Genomic DNA, 10,029 nt, shown 5'->3' on the forward strand with positions numbered 1-10,029 from the left:
TCACAGGCAGCTCAGGATTGCAGAGGTGTGGCCTCCACCCCTCCTGAAGGCTTGTTTTTAACAGGCAGAACCCTGTAGGTGCTGTGCAGTTGTGTTTTAGGGTCTCTCAGCAAGCTGTAGCCCTAGAGGGATGGGTTTGTAGAGCAAAGCTGTTGGTGCAGAGGAGCCAGCAGTGGTGTCCCCCTGGACTGGCACCAGTTCTGGGCTGTGTGCAGAGAGCCCCTTAGCACTGGGGAGCACCAGATGCACTCCTTGTCCTCATCCTTTGGGACAGAGTCACCTGAAGGCCACTGTGTGAGTGCTGTGACATCCCTGGTCTGGATTGAAGCCCCAGTGCTGGCACAGCAGCCAAGGGTGCTCATGAGGCAGCATCCCCAAGGCAGGAGGTGAAAGAGCTGCCTCACTCCACAGAGCATGGAAATGCCTGTGGTGTTCTACTCCTTGAGCATTTGAACTGCACATCTGGAATTGCCTGGCAAAAGTGGCACCTTCAGTGCTTCTCTGAGGTGTAGTCCTTACTTTAGTCAGGCTTTGGTTCACTTGTCTATAAAGGGTATATATTATTCTCTTATTCTTATTTCCAGGATCCCAGGGGAAATCTAGGAAGGGTAATAATATATAGAAAAAAAATTTATTTGTTCACCATCCTCCCACTTAAAAAAAAAAAACAAAAAACCACAGGGTTAGAGTTGTTCCATTTTTTCAAATGTTCAGTACAGGAGATGAGAGCCTCCTTCCAGCAAGAAAAGATGAACTTCTGGGGTAATCAAACAGTTTTCAACAGTGCAGTTTCTGCTGTGGCAGATTGCCAGTAAGTGATGACATGGGGTTGGCATGGTACTCCTGACTCTGGCCTTTTCCCAGACCTGAATGTATGCTGGGAATCCTGGGGTTATTTTTGCTGCAATCTCAAACAATTAGAAAGGAATACCCTGCTTCACTCCAGCAGCTCAAAAAGGGATGATTGGCAACATTTCTTTCATCACCAATTCCCTCTTCTGCAATTCAAATCAAGGGTTTAAATCTGATTGCAATACAGCTAAAACAGAAAAAAGTATTGAACGGAAAATTCAGGAAAGGAAGAAATCAGGAACTCAGTTTTCTAAGAGGACATTGAAAGCAAATGCTCTGTGCTGTGCTGATGATGAGGAGGAATCTTTCTATCCCCTCACACCCAACTATTTTATAGCACATCTCCCTTGCACTCACCTACATGAGAGGGATTTAAACTATGACTTTACCCAGCCAAATGCCTCCCCTCTGCTCTCCAAGGCTTTCTCCACCCAGACAGACACAAAAGCTCCAGCTCTGTGCTGATCAGGATGGGCCACTATTGCTTCCTCCCCCTCTGAAATAATGTATGCACCAGTCTGCCCATCACACATTAAAAAAACCTAGCCAGGTTAGAGCTCCAGGGCACTTCTAAAGTAGTGAATGAAGATAAAATACAGGGGTTGATGAAAACATAATGGAACGATGTAACATTTTTTTTTCAAAATTTGAGTTGTGGTTTGCTTGATGTAGACCAGTTTACAATTAGTTTACAATTTAAGCAATTGCCTTAAGTATTTTAAGTTGGCCCTCCTTAATTTCCCCTCTGGACTAAGTCAGAATCCAGGAGGTAATTGCATCACTCATATGAGAAAGATGTAACTGCAGTTTCTTTATCCCATGGCCACATGTGCTTGTCCCCTCCTTGTGTCCATTTTGGCTCTAATTGTTAAAAATACCTGTCATAAGAACTGTGTGTTTTGATGGGGTGGGTTCTCAGAAGCTGGTATGTGAACTGTTCTGTGGATTACTGCTCATGAGCTTCTGCTAAACTCAGCTGGTCTGCACTCGGAGCAAATAAATCCTCTTATTTGGCAGACTTTAAAAAACAGAGAAAGAGACAGAGAGGGGGAAATAGAGGCCATCAGACTGTTCCTGAACAGGAACATTCAGAACAGTAACAAAAAATGTTGCTGCTGCTTTGCACAATTATTAGAATTGCTCCCTATCAAAGGTCAAAAGCATTAACTATGTTGGCAACATTTATAAATAGACCCTTTATGGAGTTTTACCTAAAGTGGGATGGAGAAACACTTTGACTCAGGAAGACCAATTAGAACCAGTCTTTTAATTTAATAGCTGCATTAGGCAAGATTGAGCGAATGTTGGTACAGACAGAGACTTAGAACACTGGACAATTTCATTGCTTATGGAGTCTGAAATAAAATGCAATTTCAGCTTGATCACTGAGGGCCATAGAATGAGTGGTTCTGGTGTGGCCATGTAAGAGAATGAAAGGAGGGAAAATTCTTTTTGCCCCAACAGGGCCTTGGAGTGCAACTGCATCTGCATCTGCACTCCATGCATTGCATCTGGAGTGTTAATCTCTGCATCCACAGGGATAAAGTGACCCAAAAAGTGACTGAAAGCTTAGACCTGCTGCACAAATGGCAACCAGTGGGGTCCAGACTGCATTCTCCCAGGAATTTAGGATGCAGGTATTTCTAGCACACCATTTGCAGTGTTCACCTTTGTGTTCTGATTAAAGATGTTCATCGAGACCTCTGAAGGCAGGAGACATTGAAGTTAAGTGTGATTTGGGTATTTAAATTTGTTCTACTTTGTCCCTGCCTAGTATGCATGAATGATAAATGTTTGTTCAATCTAGGTTGGTCTAGGTTTGAACTGGCTGCTGCCAGTGGGAAAAGGCCAACAGGTAAAAGATAATTTACTGGGATAAATTACTTTGGAATCCACCTTGTGCAAGTCTCTTTGATTTCCAGGCTGGTTTATTGCACTGGGAGCAAGGAGTCAGCTCTTTCAGGAAATAGAATGCTGGTATCTCTTTTTGTGAGTAGGCAGAAGGGAAGTTGCTCTGTTGACAGTGGGTAGGAAGAACATTCCCTCTCTTTCTGGGATGTCAGGTAGAAGACAAAAACCAGCTCTATCTCTATTGAATCATGTTAAGTTCACATTCAGTTTTTTCATTGTGGTAAGGAGAAGTGATATAGCTTCCTGGTTCTTGTTCTCAGTCTCCATCTTAAGGTTTTTTGGTGAGAAACCCTTTTGATGAAGATGCACAGTCATTCTTAGTTCTGCTTTCTTCCCTCTGCAATTAAATGGTAGGACGAAGCTACTAAGAGAGTCATGTTTGGAGGCTTTGAAGATTTGTCTTAGTGTGAAGAATGGGAAATATGGTCTAAATGCAAAGCTAAATTTGCAAAAATGTAAAAAATTTCAGGTAAATTTCATTTTTTCCTCTTAGCTCTTTTCATTCCAGTAACATGGGTCAGGTCAGTGGGAATGAAAAGAAATTAAAAGGTGATAGTTGAATGCAGGCCTTACCTGGATGGCAGCAGTTGGTTTGGCTTCATTTGGTTAAACTTCCCTCTTGTAGACAAGCAATTGCCTCCAATGAGGGACAGTCTTCCATATGCTAAGTGGTCTTCAGAGCTGATGATCAGTTTGTTAAAAGGAACCTGAAACTTCCACATCTACTTTCACTCAGAATGGCTTTGCTGTGTTTTTTCTTTGTGTCATATTTGAATTCATCAATCACTTAGATGGGTGGTGTTTTTGCTATTCAGAGTGTTTTCTTGTTTTTCATTATCCTCCCTTCCTAGCCATTTTTCCCTGCTTTCATTTACTTTCTTTCAACTCCTTCCTACCCAGAGGGACTAATAATTTTTTTTTGTATGATTAAAGCTACCACAGAACTACTGTATGTTGCTTTCCTTACACTAATATAGAAGAGTAAGTTCCCTTTCTCTTGCCCTTCCTCTCTCCTTTGAAGGTTCCTGATCCACTGAAGTGGTGCCACACTCTTTTTGCCAAATCATCTTTATTCATCCATCTGTTTTGATACAATTGCACAATTTAAACAGACAAGACACAACTACTTGTCCCAATTTATTCTTCAGCTGTAGGTTATAGGCAGATTTTTCAAGTAGATAGCAGAGTACAGCCTAAAGCCAGTGTTTCTGAGCATGTAAACCATTTTAAGGAGGAGAATCAGTTCTAAGAATTTCACTTTTAATTACTTTTTAGCCTAAGCTTTTGAAACAGCTAATCATTTTGGCTGCCAGACTTGAGAAAACTGAGGGTAGTGCAAATTTCTAGAGAATGTGAAGCACCCCTATAATAAAAAGGGGGCTTGTTTGCTTGTTTCTTAGGACAGGTGCTTCAAGATTTGAATTGGAATTTGGGTCACTTGTCCATTTTGAAAACACAGGCCCCACCACAGCAACCTGCATTTCCCTGTGCTCAGATTTTAAAAGTGACTCACTGAGAGTTACTTGGATACTTACATAGCTGAGACAGGAAACAAAACATTCAACTCAAATTGATGGGCCCAAATTTGTCTCCTAAACAACAGGGAGAATGAATTAAGGAGTGATATAATCTTCTAAATTGCATCTATTATGATATGATAATGCCATGTGCCAGAAGGAGTACAGAACTCTCATAAAGGCTCTTAATTTAAATTTGCTTTGAGTTGGCAAAACACACACAAAACCAAAATACTCCATTTAACTCATTTAACCAATGTCAGCATTTAATTAGACTATAAGGATAAAGTGATGATGGGATGTTACAGTTCAGATTTCCATGAAATTTTACTTATCTAGGGGCAAGAACTTATAGCACTTGGAACATAAAATAAAGTACTAAATTTAAAATATAACCTCATGCATTTTAGCATAATTAAAGTGCCAGACTTTAAAATGCAATTATCAAGTAATAGGAGTGCCATGCATCTGTAATGCTAGAATTTCTTTAAAGCACATTAAAGACATGCAACACTCAGCAGATTCCTAACTACTACTTAATTACCCTTGCCACTTACTGCTGCAAAGATGCAGAGTATGGGAAAGATACACTTCTGCCTCACCAGAAGAAAGATTAAGAAATTTTCTTTTATACTTCTAATACAGATAGACTTTTAATATCTGCTGTACACCTTGCTCAATGAGCAACTATTGAAATCATCTGTAAATCTAAATTTCAGAGCTGTCCTTTCAATACTTTAGCTAGCACCAATGTTGCCTTTGTACAAAGCTCAGCAGTGTAAGAGTTTCAGGGTGCTCCTTAAAAGCTGCTTTGATTTTGTGCTCACCAGCCTGTTGCATTTTAAAAGAAAGACTTACCTTTAACAGAGTAGTCCTTTTGACAGCTTCTCCTTTATAATCAATTTTGCAGTTCTTAAGACAATTCAGGTTTTCATAATATTCTAATCCCTTTTGTGTAATTATTGTAGGTTTTGAGTTAATTTGGAGGCTGATGTCCCTCCTCTTAAAGCTTTTAGGAACAGTTATATGTTTGAATCCTGTGATTTATTTTTTTTCCTCTCTGACTTCACTAAAAACAATGGGAAATTTTATGCTCTGCTATTACAGGCTTTAAGATTTAAGAAACAGCTACCTAAGATAAGCAGAGATTAAGAAGTCTCTCTGGTCTGAGATACTTTCCACTGTCAAATCCTTATTTCACAGAGTGTGGCTGTGCCACTCTGCTCCAAAGGAGGTGGGAGGTGGGAAAGAAGAGTGTCCTGAGAAATTACATCTGTAATTATTTTGTGAAGTGTCTTCCCCCTCTGGTGTCTGGACCTGTGAAGAGCTTGCCTGTGTGTGTGCTTGATGTGCTTGTCTGGCCAGGAGAGCTGGGATGTCTGGGTCTCATCCCTCGCACAGGGAACATCCTGGTGGAGTTCAGGTGTGAGCTCTCAGGGTCCCCAGGGGGTGGTAGCCAAGTCTTGTCTTGAGAAAAGCCTTGTGGCAGTCGCTGAAGGCTTGGTCTCAGATTTTCTGATTCTCGATTTGAATGTCTTCACATCTGTGCTGGTTATAAGATTATAAAGTCCTTGTGCTGCAAAGATTAAAGATAAATAGGAAAAAAAGTAGAAAGAAAAAAAAAAAGGAAATAAAATATTTATAAAAGAACAAAAGAACAACACACCAGAAACAAAAATAGAGGAATTTTGCTGAGAGGAAATGGTTTTTTGGAGAAAAGGACCATGGCATCTGAGGAATGGGGTTTCCCACAAAACCTCTCTCTCTCTCTCTCATTAAAGCAGTTAAATTAGCTTGTTAACACTTGTTAAATTAGCTGTGTGTCTCCTCTGTGCTGCCTCTACTTTGAATACAGACAGGTAAGAACTTGAGTTATTTCCTTCAGCACCAGCCCAGAGACTCTCTGAGTTGTGCTGGCCTCAGCTCCTGGAGCACTCTCTCTGTTCTCAGGGCAGGTATGAGGCACTAATTTCAAGAGACAAGTGGCTTCTGCCTTAGTGCTGGATTGCATTTCTCTTATCACAAATCCTGCAGAGAAGAAGTGGTGAAAAACTGGTGCAGGTCCAAAAAGTAGTGCCCATATTAAAGACTCAGAGCCTGCACCAAATTTACCATTTTTAACTCAGGCACTGGGAGAACAGGCACAGTGAATGAGAATGGAAGAAAGAAATTAATCTAAGAGTTGTTGGTCAGGAGTTCATTAAATTTCCCCTTACATTCACTGGACTGATGAATGCAATTAACAGCTGCTTCACTGGAAAGAGTTTTCACTCAGTTACTTCCTTCATCTCAGACTTGGGCTCATTTGATAATTATTTTTACATGCTGACTTTCACATCATTGACTGTTCTTCCCAGCCTTGCACTGTAGTGACAAAGGAATTATAGCAAAGTTGAGCTGTTGATTTTTACTCTCTCCTTGCTAGGTGTTTACTTTTTTGTGAGTGCAGTAATTGCCCTCACCAGGCTGAGATGTGTTCTACATCTTTCCCAGGACAATGGATGTGTCTGATCAAATCCATCAGCCAGGTAAGCCAGATGAAACATCTACTGCTGTTCAGAAAATAGATTCTGCATTGATTTAACTACTAAAAAAGCAAATCTCCATTATTTCAAAGAGCAGTAAGATTGCCCTCAATACTCATTTCCTATCAGTGTGGGACAGATAAAGCTCTGAAGTGGAAATCAGAAATCTATCAAATGGCTCATTGACTTGGGCCAATTTAGAATGCTTTTCCTTGTGCTTCTTGACTGTGTGTCTACTTCTGTACTGTAATAACTCTGTGGAGGAGAAACCATTTCTGTACTTGTTTGTGCAAACTCTCTTTTGCTTGGAGTCTCCAGGTGACTTAAAATATGCCTCATTTAAACAAAGCCATGAAACATTGCAGCTCCCACCCATTTCCTTCCAATTCCACAGGAGTAAATAGCTTTGCCTGATAGCAAGTGCAGTTTTGTGGTTTGGTTTAAAATGCTGTGCAGTTCCAGTTGTTGTATCCTGTGGCCTCAGGCTGTGTTTCCTTGGGGGCTACTGCTTTAAGTCTTCTAAAACAAAAAAATGCTTCAGTTCAGCCCATGGCCTCAAAGTGGACAAATGTGAATGTAAATTATTCCAGTCAAAATAAGCTGACCAATTGTGATGATATTAAGGTGGGTAAATAGCTGATACATGGATAAAATTGATGGAGTAATAGTGGAATGCTGAGAATTCAGTTTAACATTAACCAGGGTGAGAAAACTTGAGATGTTTAATCCATCATTCCATCTCTGTGTCCAGGGAGCAGTGCCAGAGGACAGTGAGATCTTACATCAAAAATACAGCACAACTGGGGCCAGCCCTCTCCTCTTGAACCGTGATGTCCTTACTGCTCTGGGTAGCCAGAATGAACCCATGTGCCACCAACATCTCCACTGGCTTCAGAAAAATTCCAGTCTGTGCCAAACTATGAGACCTGAGGTCCTAATCTTGCTTTCCATCCCCATCCCCCATATTTTTCCCCCTATTTCCCAATGTATTGTGTATTTCTTCCCTTTTCTCCCACTTTTTTTCCTTTTTTCCAAGTTTTTTAGTAGCTAGGATTGTTTTGTAGCATGTCAGAGAGCCTGTGATCACAAAAGCTGCTTGAGCACAGTTTTAAATAGTCTGGTTTTATAATCTCCACAGTTCTCTTTATTTTCTGCCCTTTTTTGAGCTTGTTTTGTCTTTGAGGAAAGAAGATCAAGCTGCACCAGAAACAGCAGTGGCAACAAAGCATCCAGCTCACTTCAGCATCTGTTTTTCTTTGCCATCAAAAGTCCCATTAGTTATTTCCCTTGTTAGCACCCTCTGATAGATTTGCCAAACAGCACCCTTTGTGTGTTGAAACTCTGGTGACAAAATAGAAAGGGAAAAAACAGAGGCTGAATAAAGTTATTTAATTCTCTGCCTCCCACGTGTTTTTCTTTCATCACACTGTGAGTTTAATGTGTAATTTGCAGAAACTAATACATAAATAAATAAATATTTTTAGTGTTCCTTGTTCTGAGTGTCAGGGTTGAATATGGAGCTTATATCCTGTCTTTGAGGAACATATTTGAAAATGTCACTGTTGCTGGTGATTAGGGTTAGAGATGATAAAGTTTTGTGGCTTCCTCAGAGCCAGAGGGTTCCTTTGAGATTAGGGGGAATAGGTGAACTGTCAATATGCACTCGTCAGAAAAATCCTCAAACACCAGAGGTTTTATCTCCAAAAAGGACACAGAGGAGTCCTTTAACTTTATTTGAATAACAAAGATTCAAATGACCTCAAGTAACCACTGTGACCTAAAGTAACCCCAATGAGGGCCTCAGATGACCTCAAATGACCCCTGTGACCTCAAGTAACCCCAGTCAGGGCCTCAAATGACCTCAAGTAACCCCTGGATCCCTCAAAAAAAACTCCAATGACCTCAAGTAACCCCTGTGACCCAAAGTAACCCCATCAGGGCCTGAAATGACCTCAAGTAACCCCCAGATGACCTCAAATGACCCCTGTGACCTCAAGTAACCCTGATCAGGGCTTTAAATGACCTCAAGTAACCTCTGGATCAACCAAGAAAAATCCCAAATGACCTCAAATGACCCCTGTGACCTAAAGTGACCCCATCAGGGCCTGAAATGACCTCAAGTAACCCCAAGATGACCTCAAATGACCCCTGTGACCTCAAGTAACCCCGATCAGGGTCTCAAATGACCTCAAGTAACCGCTGGATCACCCAAGAAAAATCCCAAATGACCTCAAGTAACCCCGTGACCTAAAGTGACCCCATCAGGGCCTGAAATGACCTCAAGTAACCCCAAGATGACCTCAAATGACCCCTGTGACCTCAAGTAACCCCGATCAGGGTCTCAAATGACCTCAAGTAACCTCTGGATCACCCAAGAAAAATCCCAAATGACCTCAAGTAACCCCGCGGCCTAAAGTGACCCCATCAGGGCCTGAAATGACCTCAAGTAACCCCAAGATGACCTCAAATGACCCCTGTGACCTCAAGTAACCCCGATCAGGGTCTCAAATGACCTCAAGTAACCTCTGGATCACCCAAGAAAAATCCCAAATGACCTCAAGTAACCCCGTGGCCTAAAGTGACCCCATCAGGGCCTGAAATGACCTCAAGTAACCCCAAGATGACCTCAAATGACCCCTGTGACCTCAAGTAACCCCGCTCAGGGTCTCAAATGACCTCAAGTAACCTCTGGATCACCCAAGAAAAATCCCAAATGACCTCAAGTAACCCCATGGCCTAAAGTGACCCCATCAGGGCCTGAAATGACCTCAAGTAACCCCAAGATGACCTCAAATGACCCCTGTGACCTCAAGTAACCCCGATCAGGGTCTCAAATGACCTCAAGTAACCTCTGGATCACCCAAGAAAAATCCCAAATGACCTCAAGTAACCCCGTGGCCTAAAGTGACCCCATCAGGGCCTGAAATGACCTCAAGTAACCCCAAGATGACCTCAAATGACCCCTGTGACCTCAAGTAACCCCGATCAGGGTCTCAAATGACCTCAAGTAACCTCTGGATCACCCAAGAAAAATCCCAAATGACCTCAAGTAACCCCGCGGCCTAAAGTGACCCCATCAGGGCCTGAAATGACCTCAAGTAACCCCAAGATGACCTCAAATGACCCCTGTGACCTCAAGTAACCCCGATCAGGGTCTCAAATGACCTCAAGTAACCGCTGGATCACCCAAGAAAAATCCCAAATGACCTCAAGTAACCCCGTGG

The 10,029-nt window shown here is 41.8% G+C and overlaps 1 long non-coding RNA gene across 1 annotated transcript in view; it reads left to right on the plus strand.

Moving 5' to 3' along the window:
• LOC132324239 (uncharacterized) overlaps positions 1-8,198 on the plus strand; it is a 71,981-nt gene extending 63,783 nt beyond the window's left edge. Inside the window, exons 2-3 of the long non-coding RNA XR_009485544.1 lie at positions 6,706-6,808; positions 7,557-8,198. This is a non-coding gene — a long non-coding RNA (uncharacterized LOC132324239). The remainder of the gene's footprint in view (positions 1-6,705; positions 6,809-7,556) is intronic.
• Positions 8,199-10,029: the final 1,831 nt, after the last annotated feature.

The sequence above is a fragment of the Haemorhous mexicanus genome, chromosome 2 (assembly GCF_027477595.1).
Source record: "Haemorhous mexicanus isolate bHaeMex1 chromosome 2, bHaeMex1.pri, whole genome shotgun sequence".
Classification (NCBI taxonomy): Eukaryota; Metazoa; Chordata; class Aves; order Passeriformes; family Fringillidae; genus Haemorhous; species Haemorhous mexicanus.